The sequence below is a fragment of the Gallus gallus genome, chromosome 14, assembly GCF_016699485.2.
Source record: "Gallus gallus isolate bGalGal1 chromosome 14, bGalGal1.mat.broiler.GRCg7b, whole genome shotgun sequence".
Taxonomy (NCBI): domain Eukaryota; kingdom Metazoa; phylum Chordata; class Aves; order Galliformes; family Phasianidae; genus Gallus; species Gallus gallus.
This window is the reverse complement of record NC_052545.1, coordinates 1,861,814-1,880,104: the sequence shown is the minus strand read 5'-3', so window position 1 is coordinate 1,880,104 and position 18,291 is coordinate 1,861,814.

Genomic DNA, 18,291 nt, shown 5'->3' with positions numbered 1-18,291 from the left:
GCTGAGATAGGAACTGGGAGAGAGGCAGAGTTAGGGAACATGCATGCTTCCTGCTGGGCAGCAGCACTGTGGTCAGCAGTGTGCAAACAGGGCAGAGTGCTGACAGCTGGCAAGCTGCGGCTGCCACAAATGCACTGCTGAGGAAGATAGCAAAACATGTTGTCTGCAGCATCATGCTTAGTCAGCGTGCTGTGGCTGGTGCTGGAGCCTGTGACAGTAGAAGTTTGTGCTTTCTGACCTATTTATTGACTCTGACTCTGTAGGCATCTGCTGTAACAGAGGCTTGTGACCAAGGAAGCAATGGAAATCCATTGTATTACATGGTTTGGTTTTCAAAGCTGATGACCTGAGTGCCTCCATTTCTCTTTTGCATGTATTTGTGTATGTCTTCTGTGCTTATCTTGTGCCTTGAGAGGTTACAAATCTCTTGACTGGCTTTGCTTTCCTGAATTCACAAACTGCAGAGGAAAGCCCTTTGTCACCAACTCCCTGTAAGCTTGATTCTTTCTGTGCATATAGATCCATCACGATTCAGTCCTGAGTGTGACTTGCAGGCAAAACTAGAGCCATATTGACACAGAAGAATTAATTGCCTTCTATTGACAGATACTTAAGCTCACATTCATCACATCACAACGTTCCCAAGTAAATTTTGTTCACAAAAACAGATTGAAAACTTGACCCAGACAGACTTCAAAAGAAAGTTTGTTGTCACCAGGATCTGAAAACTGCTCTCATAGAATATGAAACAGACTAATAAGTAGATGGCAGTCTGTATCAGTAGAGGTCTGGATAATTGCAACCCATGCATCTTGGGTTATCTGGTTTCTGTAAAGCATGGGATACCTGGAAGGCAAGGTACTTTGCTGAAAGATTACGATAATGTTCACATAGGTTAAAGTAGCAGAACTTATATCCTAGTAGATCCAGATCTCATGTAGTTTTTCTCGTAGGTATAGTTTGCTCATGAGCATGAGGTACGATCCCCTCCATAATCCTGCGGGTCTTAACCCCCTCAAAACTCCTCCTGGTACAAATGAGAACCTCCAATCCAACACAGAGGAACTGCACACAGGAGCTTCTTCCCCATTGTTCAGAACAAGCAAGGCAAATACTTTCGCAGAGCCTGTTGGAACATGCATGCTTTTTTCAGACGGGAGCATAAAGCTCTTTGACATGGTCTTGTTATTTTCCTTTGGAACATTGGATCTGTCTGTACTCAGTTGGTTTTTTTTTAATTTCTTTTTCCACATGAACTAATTCAGGAGAGAACAAGAGAAGTCCTTAAGCAGAAGGAGGCACAGTCGGGCGCTGGAGTGACCTTGGAGGCTTTGCCTCTGTCATTGCCCTCTCCAGCTCCTGATAAACAGCAAGTGAAATGGATTTACAGGCTTGCAGAAATCATTTCATTTTCTCTTGTTTTATCAGCACAGATGGAAAGCAGGCCTGTATCTAATCTCAGTCCAGAATCAGCTGGAGTTGGACTGATAGTGCATAAAGACAGCAAAAGCAGCAGACTTATAAACTCACTGAGCTGTAGCTTGTGCTGTATGAGCTAGTAGGACATAGTTTTTCAGTAGTTTATGCTTCAGGAAGATAGAGATCCACAGACATTTATTCTGACATTCCATTTCTTTATAATACTCCCTAGTCCTGCACCAGATGCTGTATTTGCTGACATTTCTAGCAAAATCACTCCTGAAAATGCTGTTCAGAAGATCAAATCCCTGGGTCCTTCTTCAGCAAGGCACATGGGCACTAGTGCAGAACCATCTCACCACCCAGCCCAGTCAGCAGGGCTCTCCCACGTGTCCTGCAGTTCCTTGCACAGATGCCTTTTATGGTTCTCCCCTTCCCCACTATTATTCTTCCTCCTTATCCCAAGTTCTTTCTGCAGCATTTGAAAAATGAAAAAAATTTAGTGAGACAACTGAACTTTGCAGGCAGCCAACTGCACTTCCACACCGCCACCCAGGTATGCGTTCAACCACAGCTGGCGGTGCTCTCTGCAGAAAGGAGCTAGTAAGAGTGGTGGAGAACCAGGACTGAATTGCCCTCTTACCTTAGACTGCGGTTCCTGTGATTCAGGGTTAAGTGGAGGGGGATGTCAAGCATACTTGTTAAGAATTAAGTGACGCACTTTATCTTTGAACAGGGTAGCAAGCTGCTATGGAGCATTCCCATGGAAATATTAAGGGGACACTTTGGACAATGTGGAGATCCTACATATGCTCATTCATTCATGCACAGAAACTCAACTAGCACGATACCTCTGCAACACAGCTGACACCTCTTCCCTTGCTGTGGGGGTCTGACACATTGCTGTGTGGATGAAGAATCAAAACCATGCACAGTAAGGAGAAACACATCTGAAAGCAACAAGACAGGTTGTGCAATAGTGGCGGCTGGCTCTGCAGCAGTTGTGGATGACATGGAAACAGAACAGCTGAGATGGAGAAGAGTGGCTCTCAGGAGTCTGGCACCCTCAGTCTCTTATAAACCATTATGCTGTGGGAGCTCAACAGCTCTAGCAGTACTAATAGTACCAGTACATCAATTATCAATTTGCAAACAGATCTTTCTGATGCTGAGGTTAAAATGACTTCCTTTCAGAAGACTTAGAGTTTCACTTCATTTTAAAATGAAAAAAGTTCTTTTTCTTTTTTTGTAACATCTTCCTCGTTTTTCTTTTTCTTTCTTCATGTTACTTAGAAGAATAGGTACTTAATTATAGAATGGCTTGAATTGAAAGAGATCTCAAAGTACCACCTGGCACAATGCTTTTTTCCCCTCCAAAGATCCCCAGTTGCTGTAATATCTCTCCAAGGCTATAATGGACGTTAATGTTTCTGTAAGTAAGCGTTCTCCTTACACAGCTCTGAGTCAGATTTCTGTTGCCTGCTCTAGTTCCTTCCTGGCTTTCAAGGAGCAGGTTGGAGCCAAATATCCAGCAGATCTCTCCATCTGATATTCAGTTATGGGGAGAGAAATATTGAAAATGGTGCAGTCAGGACCAGCAGCATGATGTTAAATGAATGTCAGTTGTTTCTGGAGGCACTGGGAGGCCATAAACAGGTCTGATTTTTACCAAAACTCACAATGCTGTAGAAGAGTATTATTTTATTGCAACAGAACTAGGGTGCCTTTGGGCTAAGGACTTGCAAATGGCAATGGTCCTAGGGCTGTTGGCTGGATAGGGGTACCTTCAGGCTTCCAGTCTGAGGGCCCTGCATTACTACATGCCATCACTTCCATCAGTGGTGATGCACTGGGCCTCATGCTCACATGCCCCATTAAACAAGCCCAAGAACCAGGGAAGCAGGACTGACACATCTGGCATTTTTGTCTTCTCCCCCTACCTCCCCTCCAAGCAATGGGTTCCAATTGAAACTGTCCTGATTGTGAGCTTTAACACTTAGCTAAAGAAAAATTCTCTGTAGTTGATGGTAAGGTCTGGTGGCAGAGTTTTGTTCCGCTTCATGCCTTTATTCTCATTTCTCTTTTTGCTGCTAGATTCTGCATTAAATTGCCTTCATCAGATATTAAACACAAATCTGAAGCAATCCAAGTCCTGAAGAGCCTGGTGGGAATTCTGGTTCCTTTCTAGCAGCTTCTCACCCCTAATGTGAAATCTGGGAATATTCATTTCCATGCTTCCCCTTTCAAAAACCACAACTTTTTTTCACTACCTGTCAGCAGAATCACATAGCACTCATTTCTGATCTAAATTTCAGAAGTCTCGCCTTAAGACTCAGGGATTACATCAGCAATTAGAGCTATAGAGACCTTTTGTCTTAAGTGATTATTACTGCAGAGTTTATTCTAAAACTTTATCTAGCCTTACCCAACCCATATACATCTGGACTGCATTCCAGGAATGCCATTCCTTCTCCATTGTTTCTCTTGTGTTTTTATGTAACTATCCGAATCCAGGGATGCACTCACTTTTACATTGTAGACATGGTTTTAACTGGCACAGCAAACATTTTCCCTCACTTATCTTTAAAAAAAAAAATGTAAGAGATAATCTAATCTTAAATTTAAAGTTTAACACAAATACAGGGATCGATGACAACTTGTGAAACTATTTCACTCCAAGACATGCTAACATGGGTGATAGGACAGAGTACACATTATTTCTCAAATGGGGAAAAATGAATATTTAAGACCTACTTAGAAAGTTCCTCATTGCTGTTGACAGCAGCATTGTGTCTGAGGGTGATCAAATAAAGCTCGTTGAATAATTCATTGAGCACATTTTGCAAAACTGTTTGTTTAAATTATTTATCCATTTCTATGTGGGAAAACTCAGAGAACTTAAGCCTCCCTAAAATACTGCCAATGTTTTACCGTATTTCCAAAACAGAACCACCTTCCTACAGCAATAATAATAGCTGGATGCTATTTAACTTGCCTTCTCTGCAATACCCGATGCTGAAATGAAACACGATCCACTGCTGCCATTTATCACATGCATCTCCAAAATGGACACTTGGCCCAACTCAGCGATGTAAATGGGTTGTGGAGAGGACTGGGTTAGTCCTGGGAGGGTATAAGCGAGTAAGTGAACTTCAGGCAGGATTTGCATTATCAGAGCAGTGCTTCCCATGGGGCAGTGATTGATGTGGGCAGAGGCTGAGGAGATGAGCCCCATTTTGCACCTCCAGCATTCACCTAGGTTATGGGGAATGCTGAATGATCAGGAGCACCCTGGGTGCTCTCAGATGTCCAGTGTCCAGGCCAGCCTGGACTGGGAGGTGCTCATCAGGTGCGTAGAAAATAGGAGGTATCAGAGGTCCTCTCTTGTTGCTCTTCTCTAATTTTCTGGCAATTTCTGGTGCATATCCAGAGAACTGAGCCCCTGAATGAAAATACAGCATGTCTATGTGGATATTCACAGGGACACACTGCTTATTTAAATCAGTTGAAAATGCCACTGGATGTTCTTGCAAGTGAAAGAGAGGGCTATAAATATTTGCCGCAGAAAGAAGCCAAAATAAAAATTAAACTCTTGAAATCCAGCAGGCTCTTTAATTATATAATGAGCATCATCTTTGCAGTGGTAATTTTTCTCTTTCATTCTCTTTTTCATTTCCAGTTTCAGAATAGCCCCATAATGGTATGAAAGTCCCTTGGTCCTGCTGTCTTGTGTTATGCTTTCTCCTCTGGCGACCTGAGGTTTAGTCCCATTAAATGAAGAAAACTCTGCAAATTGCCAGGCCTGCATGAATAAGAGCTTTCCAGAAGTATTTAGACATATCTTGATGGTGGGAAAATAACATGTAATGATTAGTCAGGGTGCTGCCATCTATAAGCTATAAGCAGCCTAGCTTAGCTTTCTCCTTTGAGTTGATACTTCAATATTTATCTTCCTGACAATTTGATTAGCATGAGCTCCGTTCAGAAAGGGTTGCAAGCCTATCCTTCCCATAGGGCAAGATGAACGTCAGATTATTCAGTCAAAAACACTCATGTTTTATTCAATTTCTATGGAGCTCAATAGCTTACAAAATTAAGGCAGAAAAGGTTAAATCTTCAGAACTCAAGTACTTGTGGTCAGACATAGCAGCTTGTAAACCTCTGAGTTTGCTGTCTGACCAACTTTCCTGCTGGTTCTGCCTGTAAGTGTCTCCCAGGTTAACTTCCTTTGAATAATTGTCTGGGTGCTCAGAAACTCGATATGGCCTTAAATACTGGTGTCATATACAGCAACGTGCTCCAGGAGATATCTGCACTGTGGAGTGGCTCTGTATTCCCATTGTCCTCTCACTCAGGTCAGTAGGACTGGGGACTAATTTATAGGTACTACATTGCTGTGAATGACTTTGCCTTTAGGAAAGCAATAGTGTAACTATTTTTTCCTCAAAATTCCTAAAAGATCAATTAATTTCTGTCTTGCCCTTCAGAGCTATGTGGAGTGGGTCTACAGTATTTTGCTACAGGATATTTTCTCATGCTCATTTGCTTCTCGTCTTGTGCAGTGGCACACCAGACAGGCTGGAAGGGACCTCAGGAGGTCATCTGGTTCATCCCTCTGCCCAAGGGGAGGATTACTCATCCTCTGTGCTCTGCTAGCTCTTAAAAACCTCCAGTAATTGGAACTTCACAGCTTCTCTTGGCAATCTTTTCCAGTGCCAGCTATCCTTATCACTGGAAATTTCTCCTAATGCCTAAGCATGATGTTCCATGATGCATTTTGTGATTGTTTCTTCTTGTCCCACAACAAGGGACAAGAATTGTTGTCTTCCCTTCTTGTAGACTTCTTACATACTTGAAGACTTTCTTTCTCCTTCCCCAGACTAAACAATCCTATAACTTGTACTTGTGGGCTTTATTTTCAAGACCTTTGGCCATCCCTGTTGTCCTCTGGACTCTCTCCAATGGTCCATAGTTTTGTAGTGCTAAAATAGGATGAAGCCTCCCAGCTAATGCCTTCCCAGCACTATGAGGAGGGCAGTGATTTTTTTGTGTGTGCATGTCAGAGACAAGACTCTTGGGTACAATTACATCTCATGAGTGTTTGTGCATGTATTGTAATAACTTGAACATTCCTAATTTGTGCTTGGCTTGTGATCCATTATGAACCTCACATCATTTTGTGCAGATCTGGTATGTAAACTATTGGTCAAAACTTGCATTCATGCTATTGATTACCTCTATTGAATTTTAGAATATTCTCCTTTTTGATCCTTTCTCAACTGTTTCTCCAAACTGTAAGATCCTTTTGAATTTCCAACATATCACAGACCTTCCTAGCTCGATGTCATCTCAAAAGTTAATAAGCATATTCTATAGTCAATTGTATGAGTTATTATTTTAAGTACCAGACAGTACCGTATCAGTAACAGGCATTTAGAATATCCTAACCCTGACACTTCTCTTCTAAGGGCAATTTTTAGATAGGTCTTCCCGAGAACAGTTTTCACACTTTGCATTCCCATCTTGCATAAGCTTATTTTCAATCTGTTTCTCAAACTGGCTGATAAGAGCACCACGAGACGGTGTCAGAAATTTCAGTAAAGTCAAGGTATATCTGCAGACGGTCTGGAAGATTTAAATCTTTAATTTCTAATATTTCTGTAGAAGATGTGTTTGTTTTTGGCTCCAGAATTCATCTTCTGAGCTCGTATCAAAAGCCTTGTCCCCAGGGTGACCACTCTGCCAAGCTGCACAAAAGCACTCTTAGCAATGATTCTGCTGCAATATTAACATTTTAGATCCACGCTTTGAGTAAAAATGTCATTAATCTGTGCATCCTGAAGATGAATTATCTGCCTCATTAAGGATATTACTGAAATCTGGAATAGGCCCTTCCTTCCCTCCTTTCTCAGCACAGCAAGATGGGAGGGTTTGGTTCACGGCTCTCCAGGTGCACTGGGAGCTCTCCCCAGAGTGAGGTCCTCTCAGGGGGATACAGGCATAGGAATTTCAAGGGAAGCTGTGCTGATTCCTAGCAACTGCCCAATGTCAAGGTGGAAGCCATCTATCTCCCAGTCTTCAGCCAAAGAGATTAATTGCGCTCAGCGAGACTTGTTTGATTACTTAGTCCCGTGAGTAATAACGGGTTTCCTGAAGATTACTGAAGAGAGTAACACAGAAAAGTCAGAAAGAAATATGGGAAGGTATTAAAAGGTAACGATGAAAGAGAGAAAAATACATATGAAACCACAAGGCGTGTAATTAGCTTAGCATGGGACTAGATTTATTTTCTTAATTATTCCATGCAGCTTCATAAAGCTCTGAGGGAAATTCTTAAGTGGCTTTAAAAAAACAGCAGAATTTGCTCTAACAGAAGGTCATTAACATCCTGAACGAAAATCGTGGTCTTCTTAAGGTCATTGACTCCTGTTGGTTCATTCCTACTGGGATCTCTCCTGATGCCAAGTGTGGAGTTCTTGACACTTTGGGAAGTATTCACGTGGCTTAATTTAGGACTTTTAACTTAGGTATCCCAAATTACTCTCTGGAGGCTGCATTGACACGAGAGGGAGCTTGGCTTTCAGTTAGACCTAAAGTTAGAAGGTGTCAATGCCCCGTGTGTGCAAATCTCGAAAGAAAAATATTCTGCAACAGACCTATGCCTCTGTGAGATGGTGCATTCCACAGGGAGGTGACACTGTAAACAGGAACTCGAGGAGGCAACTCATATTTCCATAGATATGCCAAACATCAAATGCCTTTTAAAAGGTGTTATACATAACCTTGTCACGTCTGGGGGGAATAAAATTCATGCAAACGAAGCCTGGTTTGACAAGCTAGAGCATCTATCTACATAGGAACCTCCAACTCTCTCTGGAGCCTTTACCTACTGTAGTAGCAGGAGGCTTTATGCATAGGTGAGGATGTGAGCACCTGGAAATACTCTGGCTCAGGGCGTGAAGCCAACCTGTCCAGCAAAGGCAATACTAACTATTAGATTTTGTCCGTGGTAATTATACAGAATTAGTGACGCTGCTTAGGATGCAACCTGTCAGCACGGGCAAGAAAGAATATAATCTTATGAGCTGCGTTAAGAGAAGGGAGTGGAAGGAACAGCTCTCTGCAGGTGGAGAGGCTCCTCAAGCACCCCTGGGGACTCTGACCAAGGAATACTAAGGAGCAGTAAGGAAACTTCAGGCTTGCAGGTGCACTGGGGAGTTGGGATGTTTTGTCAGATCTACATATTTCTTTTAGTATCTGGCTTGCAGCATAATTGTGTTACAAAGTCCAGGTGTTAGGTGCTTCAGCTGCATCTGGGGAGGAAAGCCAGGGAGCCTGCAGTACCCCGGAGCTGAGGAAGGACCAGAGTGGTGACGTGGGGGGGGGGGGGATGGGGGGGTTGATGCAGCAGCTCTGCTATAAGGCTCAGCTTCCGCAGAAGGAAACGGAGCCTCACACAGGTGCAATGCCAGGGAGACCAAATGCAGGCATCTCTGGAGTGGCTGGTCTTCATACAGACACCACCAGATAATCCTTCTAAGTAAGGATGGATGATTACAGAGTGAGCCCTGAACTAATGTGTAGGTTTAGAGCAAGAAGCAGTGGATCCCATCCCCACCACATTTCTCCCAAAATCATTCACCGGTTAAAAAAAATAATACAAAAAATGGATCTTCCCTCCTTAAGCACTCAGTTACTCACAGGAGATCGGGCATGCCTGTGTGAACACACCCAGGAGATGGGAAGGTCCAAGGGCGCAATACTGGTGCCTCCCAAATGAACCCACTGCCACGGGCTGCTCACCCGCAACAACCACTTGGCAGCAGACTGACTCTTGTCAACATCTCTCCTTGCTGAGGATGAGGCTGCTTGGATCTGGCCTTGCCATGTCAGCTTCTCACAGCAATATTCTCCTCCTTCTGCTGCCTACACTCAGAATGTGCAGGACTCCATGCTGAAAAGCCCTATCTGATCACTGGTAGGGGACCAGTGGGACCAGTGGCATCCCACTGCTGGCAGGGAATGTGCCGTGGGCAGGAGGAAAGCTCAGTTCTTCTCTCTTTGGAAGAAAATTCAGCCTCACATCAAATTGAAGCTGTGGTGAATTTTGCCCCCTGACTGGGAGTGCAGCATCGAGTCCTCCAGAAGGGGAGTTCGTATGATGTAGTTTAAGGACAACAAAAGAAAAAAAAGAAAGAAAAAAAATGTGAATGACAGGCCTAATTCATGCCCTTCCAAAATTATTATTTTTCAGCTGGGGAAGTAGGAGACAGGATGTGGTGGAAAAACATTTACAGGAGTTTGGCATGTAATAACCTGAATGATGGATTAAGAGCTTGTGCCAGATTTTACCTGCCTTGAAGCAGGTAACATTTCTTAAAGCTCAGCAAGCTCCTGCTTGCCTTGAGCTACACCTTTCTTCTCCAGACAGGCGCAGCCGAGGAGCCCTGTGCAGCTTTCATTTGCTCCAGCTTTCTCTCAAATGTTCCCCTCTGGAAGTTTTTATTTTTTTGAAGGGGGAAGTGGTGGCCCTTGGGTCAGTGGGGATCATTTCTTCCCTGGGGGATTGGCTGTGAGGTTTTTTCATGTGGGGGGGACCTGAGGTCGGCAGTCGCATGCACACAATCACAAGGCTAAGGGCAGGAGCTGGAATGCAGAGGATAAAGCAGAATGTAAATCCATTCAGGGCAGTAATTTAAGGTGTGGGAGGTCTCCTCTTATGCACAGGAAGGTCTGTCAGTAAACGAAGCAGGAATCTTTAGCCTGCAAAACAGAGCTGCCTTAATTTCTGGTTTCCCCTCTGCTTTGTGCTCCTGCAGAAGAAACGTAACGCAGCGTTTCTCCCCTCCCCACTTTTGCAGAACATTTCCAGAATTTCCAGAACAGTCTGAGGTTGCAAATGGCTACTGTGTGTGTTGGTAACAGCACGGCCTTCCCCTCCGCATTTGAGGAAAATGGATCCTTTTCTGCCTTTTTTTGGCATGCCCCGTGGTATCTCTCATAGGAATGGAAGTTTATCCTCCATGTCTTGCCTAATTTTCCCCTACATCATTTCAGTTTTCCCACGGTAAGATTAAGCTATTCTATATACCATCAGTCCCATAATAGTCAGTGAACTTTAAGTGAACTCTAACATCTAGACTCGAGTCATTACATTACCCTAATAAGTTCATCGGATAGCTGAGTGTTTTCATATTAATCTCCCTACTAAATGCCTGCATACACTGCACAGATGTCCGTACCAATGGCTCTCCTCGGAGCGCGGGATATCTGAAAAGGCCGACTCTGGAAGCAGCACACCGTGTTCAGTAACGCACAGCAGGAGGGAGGAGGGATTTGTCATCCAAACCAAAAATCAAAGTGCAAACAGCTCCAGCCTTTGCAGACCTGGAGGGATATGTGTGAGCACGGAGCAGGGCTCGGCTCTGATGGGGGCGTAGTGCTGGCAGTGGGAGCGGATCTCCCCATTGCAGGAGGGTTCACATCACGGTTTGAAGGACCTCTCCCTTTCTTCCCATCCTGCAAGCTATGTCTTCGGCATCCTTTCGTTTTCTGTCTCTAAGCAGATGTTTGTGTCCTCTGTTTCCTTAAAGCGTCATTTAAAATCTAGCCCAACTAAATTAAAAAAGCAAAGAAATAGAGGAGAGTCATCTCTGCTTCTATTGCTTGGTCCCTTTCTCCTGGGGATGATGTAGCTACCTGCTATTAATTGTTCACACTAATGCAGCTATCTCTGTAATCAAGGCTGCCTCCTGTGAGAAGTGAATGGTTTATCTATTTCCCACCCCCATCAGCGTCCCTTGTGCCTGCCCTTCCCTCCATCTGGTGTGAATGGAGTAAGACAACAGGTGGAAATATCTAGGAGCCAGCTCTGGTTCTCCTACATCCCCTTCAGGGGCTCATGGCTGAAAGGAGATGTGAATGAGGAGTACTGGAGAAGCAGCAGTGCAGCTCAGCTCATGGGAGCTCCACACAGTGATCCTCCTCCCAGCTGGGTGCCAAACCCAACCCAGTAACTCCCAGCTTGGAATTTGAAGTCTTTTGTTCTGCCTTTAGAAACCCAAAGTATCTACTTGGATATTTTTTATCCAGCTACGTAAAGAGCACAGACTGCATGAATGTGAAAGGTTACGTTTCAGCCAGCCAGGGAGTGGTATTACTTTATAAATATTTTGGAAAAGCCCAAAGCTTAGATAAAGGTCCCGAAAGCTATTTGGGACTGGTCCAAGACCCATTGAAGCCAATGGGACTTTTTCTATTGGTTTCATGGGCTCTGGATGGATCCTTCTCTGCTGCTACTACCAACCAGCTTGTGAATGGAAGGTGGATGCAGAATTTCCTGCCCCCTTTGGTGAAGCAGCAGAGGAGGAGGGGGAACACTGCCTGTAGAGAGATAACTATGTTAAAACACGTTTGGCTTCAGATGAAAAGCAATGCAAGCCTGTCATTTTAAGTGTGTGCAGGACTTAGAAATTACACTAAAACATTGGCAGAAACTGAACTTACACAAAATAACAAGAACACTTCTGCCATTAAAATGTGATTTAAAACAATGCTGTGAAGGGAGGTAAGGAGCGTTAGGCAGTGCAATTCCAGAAAACAGGTGTTCTTCCTGGAATTAAAGAATATACCTGTGAACAATTTAGTTAAAGGAGAACATTTATGTTCATTCTTGGGTGGCAAAAAGAAGTTTAACTCCTTCAGTTCTCACAGAGTATGTGCTGACGTTCTGTGCTGAGGAGCAGCAATACCTGACACTTCATTTGTGTGTATTTCTTGCCCCAGGATTCCTCATGTAAGGTTCTTGATCTGCTCCAATGGATACAGGTTTTTGTAGAACTGTTCAGGATGGAGTAGATGTTCTCCATCACCTTTCAGGTTTCAGTTCCCCCCTGCCCATCCCTGGAACCCCACTTCCATAGCCCACGAAGAGTCTCCAGACAGGAGTGCATCTCTGGAGAACAGGATTTCTGCACCACGGTGTGGATAAACACCAGCAGAAGGAGGACAGGTGTGAGTTTAAAAATATCCACATCCTTACAGCTCCAGATTGTGAACATCGCAGCTGTGCAACCACAGCTTGTGCTTGGTAGACAAGATGAAGATGATTTAAGTATGCCTATGTGTTCTAGTTAACCATAGAAAGTCTGAATGGCATCATCTTGAACACTGTCTTAGATCTGTCTCTTTCACTGTCGTTTCTGTTCTTTCTCTGGGCAGCTGTGCTTGAACAGCTGTCCTCAGGAGCCACTTCCATGTGCCACAGTCACCCCACTTTGCCTAGTGGTGAGGGTTGTACTGTGGAGGGATGCATTGTTCCTTGTTTCCTGTGACAAGGTCCAAGAGGAAGGGGAGGAAGTGACTAACATTGCTGATGCACTCCAGCTAGAAACTTAAGAGCAGAATAAGCTAAGAATTGCCATTTTGGGTAGTCCTAGCTAGTGCTGGCAGTGTGGAGCCATATCCTGTTCCTGGTGGTGGGCAGAGGTGGATGCTAAAGAGAGAGCGGCAGCAGATTTATGGGGATATGTCCCCGGGTATGTTCTCCAGTGTGCAATTGCAGTTGGGATTTTCTGAGCTGGGTGGTTTTGAGGATCTCATTCAGGTCTCTGAGTGCTGGGCTAGCAAACGTCGTGAGGAAATCTGGATGAGAGCATTGTTCTACGTGGCTGGAACAGGAAAGCCAGCAACTTTCCTGGAATTAAAATATAAATGAAAACACTGCTTATAAAAAAGTACTTCCCATATAGTTATTTGCGAAGCATAGAGAAGTTTATGACTTATAAGGCAATCTGCACTGTGGCAGCTCTGAGAAATACTATTAGCTAATTGGCATTGTTTCTCCTAATTGCTGCTTTAGTAAGAAAATGATACCAGTCAGAAAGGACACAGCGCTTGGCTAAGGGCAAACTGGATCTTCCCCAGGAGAGTCGTTCAGGGGAGGAAGCGGGAGATCCCCCATCTGTAGTGTCACTGCATGATTAGGGCAAAGCCTCCTGCAGCCACCGCCCAGCAATGCTGACCTGCCCCACTGCTGCCTGGGGAAGGCTCAGCACTCAGAGCATGAGGCAGGGCAGGTCGCCAGCTCTGGGGAACAAGCCACACAAGTCAAGGAGTCAACAACCAGAACACGGAAAGCAAGAGTTGCTTTTAATCCAGACTTAACCTGGATTTTCTCCTGCCTGGGAATATTCTTGCTTTTAACGAGCGCGTCATTGCGATCCCTTGTATCCCCCAAGCTCTGCAGTGCAGACTGCATACCTACACTGAGAAGTGGTGTTAAAGTGTTCCTTGCAATAATTCACGGGGGAGGTTTCTGTGCGGTAGACATCAAAAGGAAACATTCAAAGGCACCAACAGGAAGATAGCTGATCTCTAGGCCGTTTTATTGCTTGTAAAACTTTATTGGAGGTAGAAAGAGCAGGGATAGATAATGCCTTCACTGTGAAATCATAGAGCATTATCTTTGTGTCAAAACAAAAATGAGTTCACTTCTCCAAAGATTAGCACTTGGTACCAGCTGGAGCAGCGCCTAGCACCTCGAGGGAGTGTTATTATTTTTATTTTTTAGTTAAAGAATTCCATTTTAAATAGTGTCTTCTGGAATTTGCAGACCACCTATGTCTGGAATGCTTGCACAGAAGTTATAAATAAAATTATTTGCTAAAAATGTTTCCTAGCACAAACAGACCGGGTTTACCAATGTAAATATACTATATGTACTCACACATATTTCACATTGGTTACTGTGGTTCTTTTAACATTGCCTTGCAAGATAGCACAGTGTGAGTACATTATGTATTGCTAACTTTCTCAGTGTGGACTGACACTTAAAGACGGGGACATTAATGGAACAACAAGTTTTAATTATCCTTTTACTTATCCACCTACATACTCATCTAAGCACTGGACATTCATTAGCAAGTTTCAGCCAATAGTACCACGAGATGGATAAACTATTTCAGTTATGGGAAAAGCCAAAACTGAGCAGAGAATGACACAGGGTTTATGTTGCTCAGATGGGAGCTGAATTCAAACACTGGTCACCTTATAGAACGTGTTACATCTGCTGTAGCCCTGATAGGATTGATCACATCATAGTTACTTACTGCTGATGGCACCTAAAAGGAGGCAAAGATGCTTTATCAGAAGAGAGCATTCTTGATTTTTCAAGGTATAGAGCTAAAAAGGGGGAGCTATGGGATAGTGAGTTGGTATATAGGGATTTTATTTTTTTTTCACAGAAGTATGTCACACATAATTTCCTTAATATACTGAAACTGGTCACACTGCATACCGCATTAATTCTCGTGGTTTGGTGAGGAAACATCCATTCTTTTTAGTAACAATGTACAATAATTAGATGAGTTTCCCCTTGAAACTTTTTAAGATGAAGTTGTTGGTAAGATAACAGCACGCATACAAGTCATGTCATGGATGTATTCATGTACTCATCTGTGGCCATGACCAACTCAAATGGATAAGCTTTGAGAAAAAAGGCACTGTGGTAATGCTAAAGTTTTGCACAGGCTGCCATCCTAAAGGTGTGCGGCACTCACTGCACCATTTCCATCCCACATCCCCACGCTGTAACTCAGCCACCGCCCTGTGCCCACTTCCCTCCATGGGAACCCTCTCAGCCAGTATTGGGTGTCCTTTCCCTCCTCACCGAACAACAGCCTTCTTTAAGATACAGCCCTGGTTTTCTTTGGCCTACATGTGTAACCAAACAGTGAAGGCATGGATATGGGACACAGTGCAGCTTTGCTGGTTTTCATGGGCTGAGGGTCTGGCTTGGCACAGCCATGTTGTACAATAAAAATGAAAGGTAACCAACTCTCTTATTCCAAACACTACATGAACTTATTTTATTTTTTTTTCCTGGAGGAATTTTGCAATATGTGATTTGTAAAATTTGCTTTTATACGTCACAAACATAGCAATGAATATTTTCAGAACTGTAACTTTTCCTCTAATTTTGGTTTCCTAGGCAAGTCCAGCCAAGCCTTAGTAAAGAGCACAGCATCAGAAGAAAGTTATTGCAACAAAGCTGAAGTTGACAGCAAACGAATAATGCCAGTAAAATCTGTTAAGAGCAGAGTTGCACAGTAGTTTCCTCTGAAGTACTGAAAAAAAAAAAAAGTATTTGTAAGAAACAATTTGTAAGAGGATTCAAAGTTAATTGAAAACATTTTCAGAGAAGACTTTTAGGGAAATACTGAGAACAATATAAGTTTAAGAAATATGAGTCCATTTTATATATAAATGAAATTAATTCAGTATATGCAGCTTGCCCACCTGCAAAGGAAAATGGTCCTCTATACATTACATATTAATTTTCATTTGGAAGGAGATGGAAGAAATTGATGGCTAAAGCATGTGTATGATAATAATGCATACTCACAGCTTCACTCTATATACTCTAAAGGGCAACAGCTTCTCTGACTTATGCAGCAAATTCTCTGGTCTGGCCTCTGTAGGGACAAGAAAACAAACAAAATGTGCTATGTTTTGGAAAAAATGTACATCTCATCAACCATGACAGGAAAAGAGCCGTGCACACCACATAGCACTGCGGGTGTGTGAGGTGTGTGAGTGATGTCTGGTGGGACAGCCCATCTGTAGGGCAGAACCCAGCCCTGGAAAGCCATGATCCACATGGCAGAAGACCAGCAGTGGAGCCAGAAGGACCATCTTGTCCATGGTGTGTCCTACAAGGCGGTGGCTTTGGATAGGTTGATGTTGTGTTGGATAGATTTTTGGACAGGGTGGTCAAATTGTTGAGCTCTGTCTTCAAAAGTCACATCTGCAGCTGGATGTGAAAAGCAGCTCCATGAAACCACAGCATCAGGCAGGATTTGGTTTGAAAGATTGCAACCCTGATGGTACATATGCCAATCTCTGACAACCAGGCTGCACTTCATATCGGCTTTCACTAACAAGGGTACAGAAAGCAGAACAGTTCCTTTGTTTGCTAAACTTGAGAAAAATAGACATTTGACCAATTTTGGATTATAAGCAATGAAAGATGGACTCATAGAGATGAAAGGGTTTATTTTCCACAATATTACAAGGTCTTTGGGCATCACAGAACTTCCTTTTCCCTCTTGAGCCATTACAATCCATTAAATCAAGACCACAGGATCTAAAAGCTGTAAGTAATTAGGCACTGACCAAACCAAACCATTTTGCTGCTGTGTCTATTGTGTCAGGAACATTCACATTAATGCAGAAGACCCAACAGAAAAGCTGATATGGTCAATAAGCCATGAACTAAAATACTTTCTCCTTCCGTAATTGCTCCATTATGCTAGGAATTTGCATTTTAATAACTCCCTAATTATTTATTTACTCAGTGTAGTCCACAGTATGCAATTTAAGTGTTTTAACTGCACGTTCAATTGACTGTACATAATAGATATTGGTGAAATGTATCTAATTAGGAAGACTATAAAGTCTCTATTGTATGTAAGTAATAGTCACCGTTCTACTTCAGGGCTGTTTTTAAAAAGATTGTAAAAGTAATTAAAAACCTCCTGTTTTTAAGTGTCTTCATTTGCGAAAACAGAGAGAAAAACAAGATCTTCAACAGTCAAATCATTCTGATCTCTGTTTATGTCACCATGCTTCTTTTCCACCAGCCATTCTGATGGGCAGAGGTTGCATCCGTCAGCCTGGATGTTTATCCTTAACTGATCTGTCTTTGCTATTGTAGGCTTAATCCAGCCTTTTAATTCTACCTGAAATGCACTTTCTTGTGGTTGAATTAATGATAAACGAGAGTATCTTGGCATCAAATATGTTCTATGTCTGGAAATCCTGATTCCTGGCGTCAAGAGGCTACAGTCACTTCCACAAGTTCTAGAAATAGCCATGACCTGCTTTTTGCACCATTTCTCTCCTTTCAGGCTAACCCAAGCACCTAGAAACAGAACACTATTGAAGTGTAAGCTTTTTTAGTGTTCACTGCTTGTTAACTTCATTTTTCCTGTTTAATTGCAGGTTTCGTGTTTATAGAACGAAGAAGGACATCTTGTAAAGGCGCCTTTTCATGTGCGGAGAGACCATAAAAATGTAGGTAGGGGCTTCTTTTCCACAGTGGGTGCCCCTGTGGCATTCTGAAATGCCTCACTGCTCTGTTATCAAATGGAGCTGTTTTAAAAAAGGAAAAAGTAGCCCAAATACAACCAACTCCTACTTGGGTACCTCAGACCAGACACTATTTGGTCGTGTGGGACCAAATGTCAAGCTGGACAAAGAAGGCAAGCATACAGTGAGTCGGGCTATTGTGGAGATGGAGAAGGGATGAAAACAATGAGGACAACAGTGACATTTCTGTCAGTGCAGTGGGTGCAGCACACCCACTGGCTTATTTCAAAAAACTCGTAGGGTGCAAGATAGCATTGTTGTTATTCGTGTCCACTGCAGCATATGTGAGCCAGTGGCTCTCTTATTGTTAATAACTGCAATTTTCTTAGTCCGTCTAGATGAAAATAGTTTAATTAGAAGTTGCCCTAATTAGTATGATTATTGCATCAAATAGAGAGGTAACACACCAACATTCCTCTGAAGTATAGTTATTTTTCAGCTCTCCCCCTCTGATGAAAGATTTACCGCATGACTGACTCAGTGAACTACTGATTCGTTGATTTATGCTTGGGAGGATGAGAAAGCTGTTTTGAATAGAATAAAATCTACAACATATTGACGTAAGAGATGCCTTATGAGATTCCTCCCACTGTAAATCAGTCCATTTATCCCAGTTCAGGGTTCTGGAGCACCAGCTGAAGGGTCTTGTGTACCACAAGGACTCAAGAACTGTTTATTTTTCTTCTGGATGGGGTAGAAGGTGCTCGTCATCAGTCAGCTGAG